The following is a 14,807-nucleotide window of genomic DNA, read 5'->3' as shown; positions in this document are numbered from 1 at the left end:
AATGAATGTAAGAGTAACTTACATGTAGCAACCTATCACAATCTTTTCCAATCACATTCCTTCCTCCTTATTATATTAACCCTTGAAATATTCTCCTTGGCATCTTACTGCAATATGAAGAGCAATATTAATATCTCATGTTTTTGTGCGTCTTTCAAGCTTATGTGTTTAATTCTTTTTTTGAAAACATAGAATTTCAAAGAGTAATAAAAATTGTTCAGTTTTTTAAAAAATCATTGTTTTCATTTCCACAATTGATTGAAAAAAGCTACCTTCGCTGTGGAGGGCTAGAAGTGAAACATTAAAGGAATTTGTTGTTAGATTCTGAGTGCTTCAGTTGTCTGAAGTGCTACGTAACATGATTGGATTTTTAGTAATCAGTTACTCACATTTTACCGTAAAAAGTGATGATTCTCGATAATTACAGAACAAATCTATTAAATATTGTCTTGGGTCTGCACCAATATTGAACATGTTAAAATTGAAGTTCAGATGTTTCACAATTTTCACTTTGCATTGCAGGGTTTGTAATCAGTTCTTTCAGATGGGGTAAAAAATCACAATCGATTGGCTTCTTTTGGATAGTCTCAACCCAGCTCCAGAACCATTACTTTGGCGTAATTTGCTATATTTTGACTGTCACTGGAACCAGTGCTTTTGCACCTTCATAATTCAGACTGAAACTTCAATTTATTTTTCCTCTGGGAAGTAGCTTTTATGGCAACTGTTACTAGAATCATAGAAATTACAACAGAGCTGGATGCTATTCAATCCATCACATCTTTACCAATGCCAATGCTATCAACCTAATGCTTTTACTGTGCCCTTTCCCCATTTTCATTATAAGCCTCCTTTGCAAATAATTGTACAATTTGATCAATTATGTTATGGTCTCTACTTTAGCAGCCATTTGAAGTAAAAACAAATCTGGTGGCTATATTGTTATGTTATTTGAGTAACATAAGTCACTACTTGCTGTAGACGATGTTGAAGAATACTCCAGTCTTCGAGGTAAGTTAAAAGTATTTATTGAGCAATTAACAAAGCTACTAAATGAGTTCGACACTCTGCTGATCTAACTCTAGCAACACAGTAAACTTGACTAGCTATATAAACTGACTCCAAACCACATGTGGTGGCCTGACTGTGATACTTGCTACACTCGTTCTGTTCTCTCGGTCTCTGCCGGGGAGTGAGGCCGAGAGCTTGTGTGTGTTGTGTTTTATAGTGGTCGTGTAATGCGCTCTGGCGATGCCACCGCTGGGTGTTCTGATTACCCATTGGTTACATGTCTAGTTCTGATTACCCATTGGTTACATGTCTAGTTCTGATTACCCATTGGTTACATGTCTAGTTCTGATTACCCATTGGTTACATGATAACATATCATTACAGTGGCTAAATTTGATGGCTTCGAAAACGGATATGGTGATTGCAACATAGTATTAACCCGAGCCCCCTGATTGCAATGCAGACAGCATGTTGGCTTGTGTTACATGCTCATTTCAATCATCTCAGCATCAAGCCAATGCTAAAAGCACTTTTGATTGCCTGGGTGCATCAGCATGGGGCCAGTACGGTAAATACCTAGCATCATTTAAAGTTAGCCTGTACTTCTTAAAGGTGCATTGTGGCTGGAATAGTGTTGGCAGTCTTGCAGGAAGTGACTTGGGACCATGGAAATAGTGAAGAATGATAGAATGTGAGAGACAGTGGGCTCCATGGTTTTGAACACTGTATAAGAGGCCTTGCGGAGGAGATGGAGAGGAGGAGAGATGGCCCATATGTCCAGGGCCAAGAAGCCTTCCGGACACAAGTTCAGAAGGCAGTGAGAACATATATCAGTGGAAGTCAATATCGGCACTCAAGCCTGAGAACCTGCATGCAGTGCCATAAGACGTTCAATGACCTCCCACAAGTGGCGAAGGTCAGTGAATGCATCTTCAAATGCCATATCCTACAACTTTCATCATTACCCTCAGATATTGTTCAAATCATGTCACCCCCTCCCCCTCCACTTACCTAGCATTAACCTCTATCACCCAGGACACATCTCTGACATTCATATGCTCCATTACACACTCACGCACTTAGCACTGCTGCAAATCTCACCATCTACATCTCCCAGCTTCCAACATTTGTCAGTATTCAACTGGCACATTACCCAAGTTACACAACATTAAATTCCACATTTCCCTCTCTCTTGCAGGGCAAAGGGAGGGAAATGTGGAATTGAAAGTGAAATAACAATGAGGAACTGAATGTGAAACAGTAGGAGGCAGGAAGAGCTTACTGGAGAGGGCCATGCACACTTGTACATTCCAATCCACAAGGAGGAGAACCGTGCTGGCCATTATTGGGATGGTTATTATTGAGTCTGTGGCCAGTGGTAGGGCCATAACCATCGAAAATAACGGTATCCACACACCTAACCCTCCTCCTTACAGCCTACCTCACCCCCATCCCACACTTATTTCTGATTTAAAGGCATAAACAAGCGATGGGGTAAGTGTCACCTCTTAATTTCCTCCCCTCCCTGCACCACAGCCTTACACCTGCCGTTCTCCTTTCAGATGCCCAATAGACCAACCTGGCCAGGCACTACAAGAAAACAGTGATGATACAAATGCATCACTGCTCAATTTCACACTCGCAACTATTATCTCAAGTATAATTTAGAGGATAGCTTAGAGTCAGGATTTGGATGTGTTGGGACTGGTACGAGTGGCCTGCAGCCAGGGCAGGGGAAAGGACAGATGCTAGCTCACCAGAGGCAAAGTCGTCCATGGGTTTTGCTGCCAAGCACTCAGATTAGTGCTTTGAATAGGCAGCTTAGAGAGGGAAGCTGATGGGTAGGCACCATTAAAAAGCTTCTTTTAATACATATTCTTTCATGGGATGTGGGCTCTGCTGGCCAGACCAACATTTGTTGCCCATCTCTAAATTCCCTTGAGAAGGTGGTGGTGAGTCACCTTCTTGATCCCCTGTCCATGTGGTAGAGATGTACCTGCACTGCTTTAAGAAAGAAAATGCCAGGATTTTGACCCAGCTACAATGAAGGAACAGTGATATTTTTCCAAGTCAGGATATTGTGTGGCTTGCAGGGGAGCTTGGTGGTGTTCCCATGTGTTCCCATGGTGGTGTTCCCATGTATTTGCTGCCCTTGTCCTTCTAAGTGGTAGAGGTCACGGGTTTGGAAGGTGCTTTTGAAGGAGGTTTGCCGAATTGCTGAAGTGCATCTTATAGACAGTACACCCGGCTGCTACTTTGCATTGGTGATAGAGGGAGTGAATGTTTAAGATTATGGATGGGGTGCCAATCAAGTGGGCTGCTTTTGCCTGGATGGTGGCGAGCTTCTTCAATGTTTCTGGAGCTGCACTCATCCAGGCAAGTGTAGGATATTCCACCATACTCCTGACATGTACCTTGTAGATGATGGGTAGGTTTTTGGAGAGTCAGCTGCTGAGTTAATGGCTGCAGAATTCCTAGTCTCTGGTCTGCACTTGTCACGGTATATGGTTGGTCCAATTCAGTTTCTGATCAATGGCAACCCTTCCACAATGTTGGTAGTAGGAGGCTCAGCGATGGCAATGCCATTGCGTCAACAGGAGCATCAAAGGGAAGTTAGCAGAAAGAGTGTGGTCGTCAAGAATTATCCTGCTCTTTTCTCTCTCAAAGGCCAAATTTATCCTCCCACCCCCTCTTCTATGCTAGCATGCTTGCTATTATCCATCATCCAGCTATTTTAGACTGCTGGCATCCATGTCAAGATAGTGTAATCTGCAGCCCAGGCCTTCTGGGCCCAGAGCTGCTCAAGGGCATACTTCAAGTTCATCATCAGTCTTCTCCATTGAAGGTCAACACCTTCTACCATTCACCCATGCTGCATCAACTGGGGCAGCACTACATTGGAAAAGTAGGACATTTTTAAGGACAGGAGAGAGATAGTAGGATGGCTCTCTCTTTTTCCACCTCTTGATTGACTGAAGACAGTTGTTTTAAAGTAAAAATGTTTATTCTCCTGAGTGCTGCAACTCTTAAGAACAGGCAAATGGCAAGTTCATAATAAGAATGATAAATGTTTATTATTCTCAACAAGATAAGGTGATTACAAAAGAGGTAGCATGCACTTCGGTCCTAATCCGTCATTGTCACACTTGATTTTTTTCAAGATGAAGGCTAGGCACGTTGATGTGATTTTCTCTTTGGTTCACTGAAGAAACGGAAGTTGTATGTTTTATAAAGTTGGATTTGCAGCGGGTTACTTTTTCGTGTAGCAGGTTACTCTGGCTTCACTCCAGTTGAAGGTTCGGTCCAACTTCTGAATCAAGAACTTTGTTTGGCTCCTCAAATAGGTAGGTAAAGGCCAACCTGAATTTGCTGACTCCTAATGGATTTTGGGCAGGGCCCTATTTTTTGCTGGTCTGGAACTGTTCGTCTTTCTTTTTGTCCCCTGCTTCCAAACATGTGTCTTTTTAAATGTCACTTATCAGAAACCTGGGCTGGGATTCTCCAATCCTGCGGCCAAGTTCTGACGCAGGTGTTAAAAGTGGCGCGAGCCTCTCCGGCGTCAACGGGCCTCAACTGGCAGGTATTCACCCCTTCCTAGGGGGCTAGTACGGCACTGGAGTGGTGTCTGCAGCTCCAGCAACCGAAAGTCCGCGCATGCGCGCGGGCCACGGCCTGCATGAGTTCGTGCATGCACGTGGGTTCCCATCTCCGCGCCGGCCCCGGGCAATATGATGTAGCCCTACAGGGGCCCGGCGCGGAGGAACATAGGCCCCCACGGAACTAGCCCGGCCTCCGATCAGTAGGCCCCGGTCGCAGGCCAGGACATCGTGGAGGCCTCCCCCCGGGGTCGGATACCCCCGCTCCCCCCACCAGGATGGCTCCCGCAGACAGAACTTTGAGGTCCCGCTGGGTGGGACCATACGTAACCCACGCCAGCGGGACTCAGCGGGCACTCGGCCCGTCGAGGCCCGGAGAATCGCTGGGGGTGGGGCACTTTTAACGGCCCCAGACCGCCGCCGCGGCGATCACGCGGCTGTCCGAAAATCGGCGCTGGAGAATCGGCGAGCCGGCGTCGGGGCGGCGTTGCGAGATTCTCGTGCCCCCCTCCCCCCGCCGATTCTCCGACCTGGCGCAGGGTCAGAGAATCCCGGTCCTGGTTTCTGCTTTGCGACCAAAGTATCTGTTTTTTACCGTCCTCACAAATGGGGCGGGATTCTCCCCTACCCGGCGGGGCGGGGGTCCCGGCGGGATGGAGTGGCGTGGACCACTCCAGCGTCGGGCCGCCCCAAGAGTGTGGATTCCCCCGCACCTTTAGGTGCCAAGCCCTCACCTTTAGGGGTGATCACGGGAGTGGTTGGCGTGCCGCCGGCTGGCGGGAAAGGCCTTTGGCGCCATGCCAGCCAGGGCCGAAGGGACTGCGTCGGCTGGCGGAAGACCACGCAGGCGCGAGAGCATCAGCCGCTGCTGACGTCATCCCCGCGCATGCGCAGGGGGGGGTCACCTCCGCATCGGCCAGCGCGGAGGCTGATGGACGATGCGGAGGGGAAAGGGTGCCCCCACGGCACAGGCCCACCCGCAGATCGGTGGGCCCCGATCGCGGGCCAGGCCACCGGGGAAGCACCCCCCCGGGGCCTTGTCACCCGGTGCCCCCACCAGGACCCCGGAGCCCGCCCACACCGCCTGGTCCTGCCGGTATGGGAGGTGGTTTAATTCACACACACTTCCGTGGTCCATATCCCTCTATTCCCATTCTATTAATATATTTGTCAAGATGCCCCTTAAACATCACTATCGTCCCTGCTTCCACCACCTCCTCCGGCAGCGAGATCCAGGCACCCACTACCCTCAAGTGTAAAAAACTTGCGTCGTACATCTCCACTAAACGTTGCCCCTCGCACCTTAAATCTATACCCCATAGTAATTAACCCCTCTACCCTTGGAAAAAGTCTCTGACTATCCACTCTGTCTATGCCCCTCATAATTTTGTAAACCTCTTTCAGGTCGCCCCTCAACCTCCTTCGTTCCAGTGAGAGCAAACCAAGTTTATTCAACCTCTCCTCATAGCTAATGCCCTCCATACCAGGCAACATCCTGGTAAAGCTCTTCTGCACCCTCTCTAAAGTCTCCACATCCTTCTGGTACTGTGAGGACCAGAATTGAACATTATACTCCAAGTGTGGCCTAACTAAGGTTCTATACAGCTGCAACATGACTTGCCAATTTTTATACTCAATGCCCCGGCCAATGAAGGCAAGCATGCCGTATGCCTTCTTGACTACCTTCTCCACCTGTGTTGCCCCTTTCAGTGACCTGTGGAACTGTACACCAAGATCTCTCTGACTGTCAATACTCTTGAGGGTTCTACCATTCACTGTATATTCCCTACCTGCATTAGACCCTCCAAAATGCATTACCTTGTTACATTGCCTTCTCAATAAAATGGTCTGACAGAGCTTTTGTATTTTGTCTTGTCCAGGCATGCAGAGTAGCTTCCTGGGCCTTATCTAGATCCATGTATATTGACAGAAAAGAAAAAGGTCACCTGATCCCTCAACTTCATTTTGTTTCAATTGCAGTGTGTCCACTCTCCTTTTTGATGTAAAAGTGGTGTCAATTTTCCATAAATCCAACAGTCTTTATTGTGGGATCCTCACAATGGGCACACAGAACACAGGTTTCAAGGGAATATACAAGGATGATTAGTTAACATATATATGCAATATGGCATGCTTTCATTCATAAATTTGGCTTTGAATTATTATTTTGTTCTGTTGTTTATTTTTGCATTGTGGCCAAGTGAACACTGTGATGGTCAGTGACAGAGGGAAGATATGGTGTGGAACTGTGGTTACTGGTATCGAACTCGGATGGATTTTTCACAGATTCCCCAATAAAAAGGGCGATTAAGGGGACCTTCTCTTTTCCTCTTCATCTCCTTATGGTCCTCAGGGGCTGGTTTAGCACACTGGGCTAAATAGCTGGCTTTCAAAGCAGACCAATGCAGGACAACAGCGTGGGTTCAATTCCCGTACCAGCCTCCCCGAAAAGGTGCCGGAATGTGGCGACTCGGGTCTTTTCACGGTAACTTCATTTGAAGCCTACTTGTGACAATAAGTGATTTTCATTTCATTTCACTTCCTGATTATTGCCATATAGCTTGTGATAAGGGCTGCCCCCTTCATGGTAGTGAGGTTGTGCAGTATACAGCAGATAGCCACACATCAAGGCACACATTCTCAACAGGTCTCCACATATCTAGGCACACATTCTGCCAAGTACTGGAGAGCTCCACCAGAGTGGTCAAGGTATCAGAAGCATTGTTTAAACCAATCTATGGTCTGCCCAATCACATTCTGCATGGCAGCATGGCGTACATTGTCTGCATTATATCAAAAGTCTGCAGCAAGCAGTTAGGCAGGTGCTGAAGGACATTTTTGATTGCTTCAAAGTTCTGCACAAACCAGTTGCCCTGAGACATGGATACACAAATAAACATTCGCCTCGGAATACAATGTGACTTGGAGAATGGCAGAGGTTATGTAAAGCAGGACAAATTGCTGGAAGAGGGAGGAGGTGAGGGAGATGATATCTCAGCAGGAGGCTATATTCATCCAGGGTGTTCATGAAGTAATTCTCTTACATGAACCTCAACGGCAACATCAGTATGTCACACCAAATCCTGTATTTAACCTTTGGTTTGTTATGGTAGCTCAAATGGAGCTGGCAAAGTGAAGGCAATCATAACTGCTGCAAGCATTGACCTGCAATTATTCTCTGCCTATGGTTAGACAGCAATTGGATGTTGATGGACTGGAATTCCTGTTGGTTCCAGTAAGGGGTAGAGTTGACATGCGGTGCCCACAAAGAGATGTGCAGAGTCGATGGCATCCTCACAATGGGAAGTAACCCTCGCAAAGCTACCGCCTTCCCCCTGGCTAGAGAGAGTGATATGTAGGGGTGGATTCTCCACTGCAAGCCACCGGTAGTGGGGTTCCCAATGTGGTGGAGAATCGAGCATCAGGCTAAAAACCGCGCTGACCCCGTTCCTGTCCCCCGCCATCAGCAGCTGCGAGCTACATGCCCGTACCAGGGGGAAGATGGAACTGGGTTATTTGACCCCATTTGCATCCGATTAATGGGCTGGAAATCCAATTCTCCCCCCACCGTGATACTCCAGCCTTCTTGGCTAGGATTCACGTCGGCCTGCATTTTGGCAAGTATTTTCAAGTGTGGCCCTGACGCGGTGGACCCCGCAGTGGGTCAAGGGGATAACTGTGTAACCTAACTGCCATAAAGTCCATCAGAGGGCCTTCACACAATGCAAATCCTGTAACCACAACCCCAGCATCCCTTATCAGACTCCCCAACATGTAGCTATGCGGAGAGGCTGAATAGACCTTCTGCTGAGTAAAAGAGGAGGTGAAAGCACCTATCTCTTAGATGTTCATAAACATTGCGGTTAGCTTCAAAGAGGGTACTTGAGATGCATTGAGGCGTGAAGGGAAATGAAACTAAATAATCCAGGCACCTGGCTGTCTGGAAGCTATCACCCTGTTAATTGGGGGGGGGGGGGGGGGGGGGGGGGGGAGAAGGTCTCTGATGGGGGGAGGATGTTTGATGGGGAGGGTCTCTGATGGGGGATCTTGATGGGGAGAGGATCTCTGATGGGGAGGGTCTCTGATGGGTGGGTCTCTGATATGGAGGGTCTCTGATGGGGGAGGATCTCTGATGGAGGAGAATCTCTGATGGGAAGGGTCTCTGATGGGAGGATCTCTGATGGGGGGTCTCTGATGTGGGAACTCTGATGGGGGATCTCTGATGGGGGGGGACTCTGATGGCGGGACTCTGATGGGGGGACTCTGATGGGGGGACTCTGATGGGGGGGGACTCTGATGAAGGACTCTGATGGGGGGGACTCTGATGGGGGACTCTGATGGGGGAACTCTAATGGGAGTGGACTATGATGGGGGGGACTCTGATGGGGTAACACTAATCGGGGGGGACTCTGATGGGGGGGTCTGTGACGGGGTGTTCTCTGATTGGGGGGTCGCTGATGGGGGTTCTCTGACGGGGGTCTCCGATGGGGGAGTCTCCGATAGGGGGTCTCTAATGCGGGGGTCTCTAATGGGGGGTCTCCAATGGGGGGTCTCCAATGGGGGGTCTCTAATGAGGGGGGTCTCTATTGGGGGTTCTCTAATGGGGGTTCTCTAATGGGGGGTCTATAATTCAGGGTGTCTCTAATAGGGGGTCTCTAATGGGGGAGTCTGTAATGGGGGTCTCTAATGGGGTTACTAATGGGGTCTCTAATGGGGGTCTAATGGGGGTCTCTAATGGGCGGCCTGTAATGGGGAGTCTATAATGGGGGGTCTCTAATGGGGGTCTGTAATGGGGAGTTTCTAATGGGGGTCTCTAATGGAGGGGTCTTTAATGTGGGATCTGTAATGGGGGGGTCTCTAATGGGGGGTCTCTAATGGGGAGGTCTGTAATGGGGGTCTCTAGTGGGGGGTCTCTAATGGGAGTCTCTAATGGGGTCTCTGTAATGGGGGTCTGTAATGGGGGTTCTCTAATGGGGTCTGTAATGGGGGGGTCTCTAATGTAGGAGTCTCTAATGGGGGTCTCTGTAATGGAGGTCTCTAATGGGGCGGTGTAATGGGGAGTCTCTAATGAAGGGTCTCTAATGGGGGAGTCTCTAATGGGGGCTCTGTAATGGGGGTTTCTAATGGGGGTTCTGTAATGAGGTCTCTAATGGGGGGTCTCTAATGGGGGTCTGTAATGGGGGGTCTGTAATGGGGGGTCTCTAATGGGGGGTCTCTAATGGGGGGTCTGTAATGGGGGGTCTCTAATGGGGGAGTCTCTAAAGGGGGGCTCTGTAATGGGGGGTCTCTAATGGGGGGTCTCTAATGGGGGGTCTCTAATGGGGATCTATAATGGGCGTCTCTAATGGCGGTCTGAAATGGGGAGTCTCTAATGGGGGCTCTGTAATGGGGTCTTAATGGGGGGTCTGTAACGGGGGTCTCTTTATCGGGGAGTCTCTAATGGGGTGTCTCTAATGGGGTAGTCTCTAATGGGGGAGACTCTAATGGGGAGTCTCTAATGCAGGAGTCTCTAATGGGGGAGTCTCTAATGAGAGAGTCTCTAATGGGGGGTGGGGGGTCTCTGATGGGGCGGTCCTCAGATCCAGTCAACAGGAAATGTAACATTTACCACCTTGGAATTTGCCACACTTCCAGATCTTCCGGGATTTAAGTTTACCACTAATTCTAATATGGGCAGCAGATGAGCTTCAGTTTATGAATGGTGGAAGATCAGGCTGGTCAAGAATGCAGAAGATGTACAGAAGATTTTAGTTTAGACGGACAGCATGGTTGGCGCAGGCTTGGAGGGCCGAAGGGCCTATTCCTGTGCTGTACTTTTCTTTGTTCTTTGCATTAGGATAATCAAATCCAAAGTATTTTGATATAAATGCAAGTCATTGCTTTAGCAATTCACCAGTGGAAACAACATAATTCTAAGTGTTGCTGTTAACCCTTTCAAAGAACAAAGAACAATACAGCACAGGAACAGGCCCTTTGGCTGTCCAAGCCTGAACCAGTCATGATACCACCCTGGCCAAAATCCCCAGCACTTCCTAGTGCCGTATCCCTCTATACCCATCCTATCCATGTATTAGGAGATGTCTTTTGAATGCTGTTAATGTACCTGCTTTCACACCCTCCCCTGGCAACACGTTCCACGCACTCACTCCCCTCTGTGTAAAAGACCTGCCTCGTACATCTCCTCCAAACTTTGCCCCACAGACCTTAAACCTATGTCCCCTAGTGACAGACACCTCCACCTTGGGAAAGAGTGCCTGCCCATCCACTCTATCCATGCCTCTCATAATATTATAAACCTCTATTAGGTCGCCCCTCAACCTCCGTCTTTCTAATGAAAACAGTCTGAGTCTATTCAGCCTCTCTGCATAGCTAACACTCTCCAGACCAGGCAACATCCTGGTAAACCTCCTCTGCACCCTCTCCAAAGCCTCTTCTGGTAGTCTGGCGACCAGAATTCTACGCAATATTACCAAGGTTCTATACAACTGTAGCGTGACTTGCCAGTTTTTATACTCAATGCCCCGTCCAATGAAGGCAAGCATTCCGTATGCTTTCTTGACTATCTTGTCCACTTGTGTTGCCACCTTCAAAGATCTGTGGACCTGCACGCCCAGATCTCTCTGACTTTCTATATTCCTAAGGGTTTTGTCATTTAAAGTATATTTCCCCTCTATGTTAGATCTGCAAAATGCATTACCTCAAATTTGTCCAGATGAAACTCCATTTGCCATTTCTCTGCCCAAGCTTCCAACTGTATCCTCTGACAATCCTCAACACTATCTGCCACTCCACCAACCTTGGGGTCATCCGCGAACTTACTAATCAGACCAGCTACATTTTCCTCCAAATCATTTATGTATACTACAAACAACAGAGGCTCCAGCACCGATCCCTGTGGAACACCACTAATCACAACCTTCCATTCAGAAAAACACCCTTCTACTGCTACTCTTCAAAGTGTTTCATAATTTTAGGAAGATCAAATTTGATATTCCTTTGAACTTATCAAAAAAATTAGATTTTGTTAATGTTCTTAAGATAATTCTGCAGTGAATCTGCATTTCTATTTGAAATAATAAACAATTGTCCTTATAAAATATGCAATAACACCATTAGGTGTACAAAAATATTAGATGGAATTAAGATCACTTACCGACATTCAGGTTTTTAATTTCTTACAGCTGAATTGAGAAAATGCATGCAGAACCTGTGCAATCGCCCTAGTCAGTCTGAAAAACAGAAGGTTTCACATGAAATCTCACAATATTATACAATTACTTTTGCATGATTCACAACTTTAAGTGATGATAACTTGAGTGCTATTCAATGACAGAATCCTGCAGTAATTAAATATCTGAAAAATAGTAACACATTCATATCACTACGAGAATTAAAGCGACCAAAAGGTATCAAATACAACAGAAATATACTTAGCTACTTCCAAAGCCAGTCTTTAGATTTTAGAAACTTCCCTTATCATCAAATAACTTTGAAAACATCTGTTAGCAGCCCAATCCCATCTGTTTCACCTTAACTTTTCAATGATGTTCTGATTTTTCCAATATCTCACACAAAAGGCATTCAACTGGTAATTTCTTTTAAATAAAATATTTTTTTCATTCTCCTTTTTCACATTTTCTCCCAAATTTACACCCAACAATAAACAATAATCAGTAATGTCAATCCTCATATCTATAACAACGATCCCATCCTCCCACCAAGCCCCAGACATTAGCCCTCACGTTAACATAAACAAATGACAAAAAGGAATCAGGAATCACCCATAGTCACCATTAACACATACAGTTCCCCTCCCCACCAACCCTCCCAGCCCCCAACCCCCCTAATGTTCGATGTGATCCAATTCCCGAAAGTGCATAATGAATAACCCCCATCCTTCCCCTCAGTTCAAATTTGACCTTTTCAAGCGTTAAGAATTCCAGCAGGTCCTCCTGCCACGCTAGGGCACAGGGTGGAGAGGTTGATCTCCACCCTAACAAGATCCGCCTTTGGGCGATCAACGAGGCGAAGGCTACAGCATATGCCTTCATGCCCGTTTCCAACCCCGGCTGGTCCGACACCCCGAATATGGCCTCCCGAGGGCCCAGGTCCAATTTCACATGCACCACTTTAGAGATGACCCTAAACACCTCCTTCCAGTAATCCTCCAGCTTTGGACAGGACCAAAACATATGAACGTGGTTTGCGGGGCCTCCCCCACAACGTTCACACACATCTTCTACCCCCTCAAAGAACCGGCTCATCCTCGCCCTTGTAAGGTGCGCTCTGTACACCACCTTCAGCTGTATCAGCCCCAACCACGCACACGAGGTGGAGGCGTTCACCCTCCGGAGCAACTCACACTAGAACCCCTCCTTCATACCCTCTCCCAACTCTTCCTCCCACTTTGCCTTGATCCCTTCTATAGGCACCTTCTCCTCCTCCAAAATAGCCCCGTAAACCGCCGATACTACCCCCTTCTCCAGTCTCCCTGTCGTCAGCTCCTCCTCCAGCAATGTGGAAGCCGGCTCTACTGGGAAGCTCTGTATCTCCTTTCTGGCAAAGTCTCGAACCTGCATGTATCTAAATATTTCCCCCTGCTCCAGCCCATATTTCGCTCCCAGCTCCTTCAATCCCGCAAAACGACCCCCAAGAAATAAATCTTTTAGTGTTCTAATTCCTTTCTTCCCCCATCTCCGAAAATTTCCATCCCACTTTCCTGGCTCAAATCTATGGTTCCCCCGAATCGGCATTTCCCTTGACCCTGCCCTCAACCCGAAGTATTCAACTGGTAACTTAATGGACTTCGACTATGATTATTTATTCATAATTAAGAAATTGCTAGGTGGCTCAGATGAAGTAGAAGTTAATATAAAATCGATTACCAAATTAAAGTACAAAAGAGGAAAATTGGCAAGTGGCAATCTTAAAAACAGAGGGCAGAATTGCACAGTCACCAAAAGAACAGGGAAGGAGGCTAGGTGAATATGTGTATGCTGAATGGTGTTAGTACCACAGCAGAAGCACTAGTGGAAGCAGAATAATGGAATATTAGGGTGGAATTTAAAGCTCCTACCACACCCCAGAGACTGTTTCAGAGGCGGGGGAGACCATGTGATCAGGCAGGCAGCTGCAGGGTGGAGGCCTCACTGCCTTCCTGATTCCATTAGTGGATACCACCAGTGGAAGCGGAATAATGGAATAATAGTCCGAGGACAGTCTTCCTGCCCAGAGGCCAATTGAGGCCTTTAGGTGGCCACTTGAGGGTCTCATCCTGCCGCTGCTATTTAACAGGTGAGGCCCGGTGGGTGTGCCTGCTGTCTGGTAAGGAGGTGCTTCCTACTTGGACAGCCTATGTCTAATGGAGATACCTGCTGGAGGCATGGTCCCACCCCCATGGGTGAAGACCTTGCCAGCCCTAAATACTAAACCACTCTTCCCCCTTCCCAGGGCTTTCCTGTACCAGCCCCACTTACCTTATCCCTGAGGCTCCATTGCTGATCTTCTGCCAGGGCCACAGTGCAGTAACAGCAATGGCCAATGCTCCCATTGGCACTGCCAGTTTCTGATGGAGGCACCCCGCCATTTCCTGCCTGAGATAGAAGCCCATTCATTTTAGGGCCTCCCCAATACCAGGTAAATCCTCCCGGCAGTCTAAAAATTGAGGGCCTCAAAGGGGGCATGTGCAGGGGTCCTATCCGAGGCTTTGTCCACGCTAGTGTAAAATTACTGAGAGGTCGGAGTGAGCGGGAATCCAGAGGGAATTCTGTTGGGCGGCACAGTGGTTAGCACTGCTGCCTCACAGCTCCAGGGACCCGGGTTCAATACCGGCCTCGGATGACAGTGTGGAGTTTGCACTTTCTCCCCATGTCTGTGTGGGTTTCCTCCCTGTGGTGAATGTACTCACCATAATATAAGTTGACTGTTTAGTACTGTGGCCTATGGCCAGGGAATGGTAACATGATCTCCTTCCATGTATTGTACTGGAACCCTGGTGTGCTCCGCCTCTGGCTCTGCCCCCCCCCCCCCCGGTATATAGACCTGCCACCTGTGGGCGGCGCTCATTGTTACAGCAGTCACAGGCAGGCAAGTTCTTGGATAATAAAGCCTATGTTCACTCGTTCTCATCGTCTTGTAGTGAATTGATGGTACATCACTCCCGTTGCTCCTGTTTCCTCCCACAGTCCAAAGAAGTGCAGG

General features: G+C 47.8%; 1 protein-coding gene across 3 annotated transcripts in view; it reads right to left on the bottom strand.

The window, feature by feature from the left end:
* klhl5 (kelch-like family member 5) overlaps positions 1 to 14,807 on the bottom strand; it is a 252,038-nt gene that overhangs the window by 172,253 nt on the left and 64,978 nt on the right. For all 3 annotated transcript variants that reach the window (XM_072496580.1, XM_072496579.1, XM_072496578.1), the window contains one exon: positions 11,761 to 11,836. The gene's annotated coding sequence lies outside the window, so the exon portion shown is untranslated. The remainder of the gene's footprint in view (positions 1 to 11,760; positions 11,837 to 14,807) is intronic.

Source organism: Scyliorhinus torazame, chromosome 3 (assembly GCF_047496885.1).
Source record: "Scyliorhinus torazame isolate Kashiwa2021f chromosome 3, sScyTor2.1, whole genome shotgun sequence".
NCBI classification, from domain to species: domain Eukaryota; kingdom Metazoa; phylum Chordata; class Chondrichthyes; order Carcharhiniformes; family Scyliorhinidae; genus Scyliorhinus; species Scyliorhinus torazame.
This window is presented reverse-complemented; position numbering and strand designations above follow the sequence as displayed.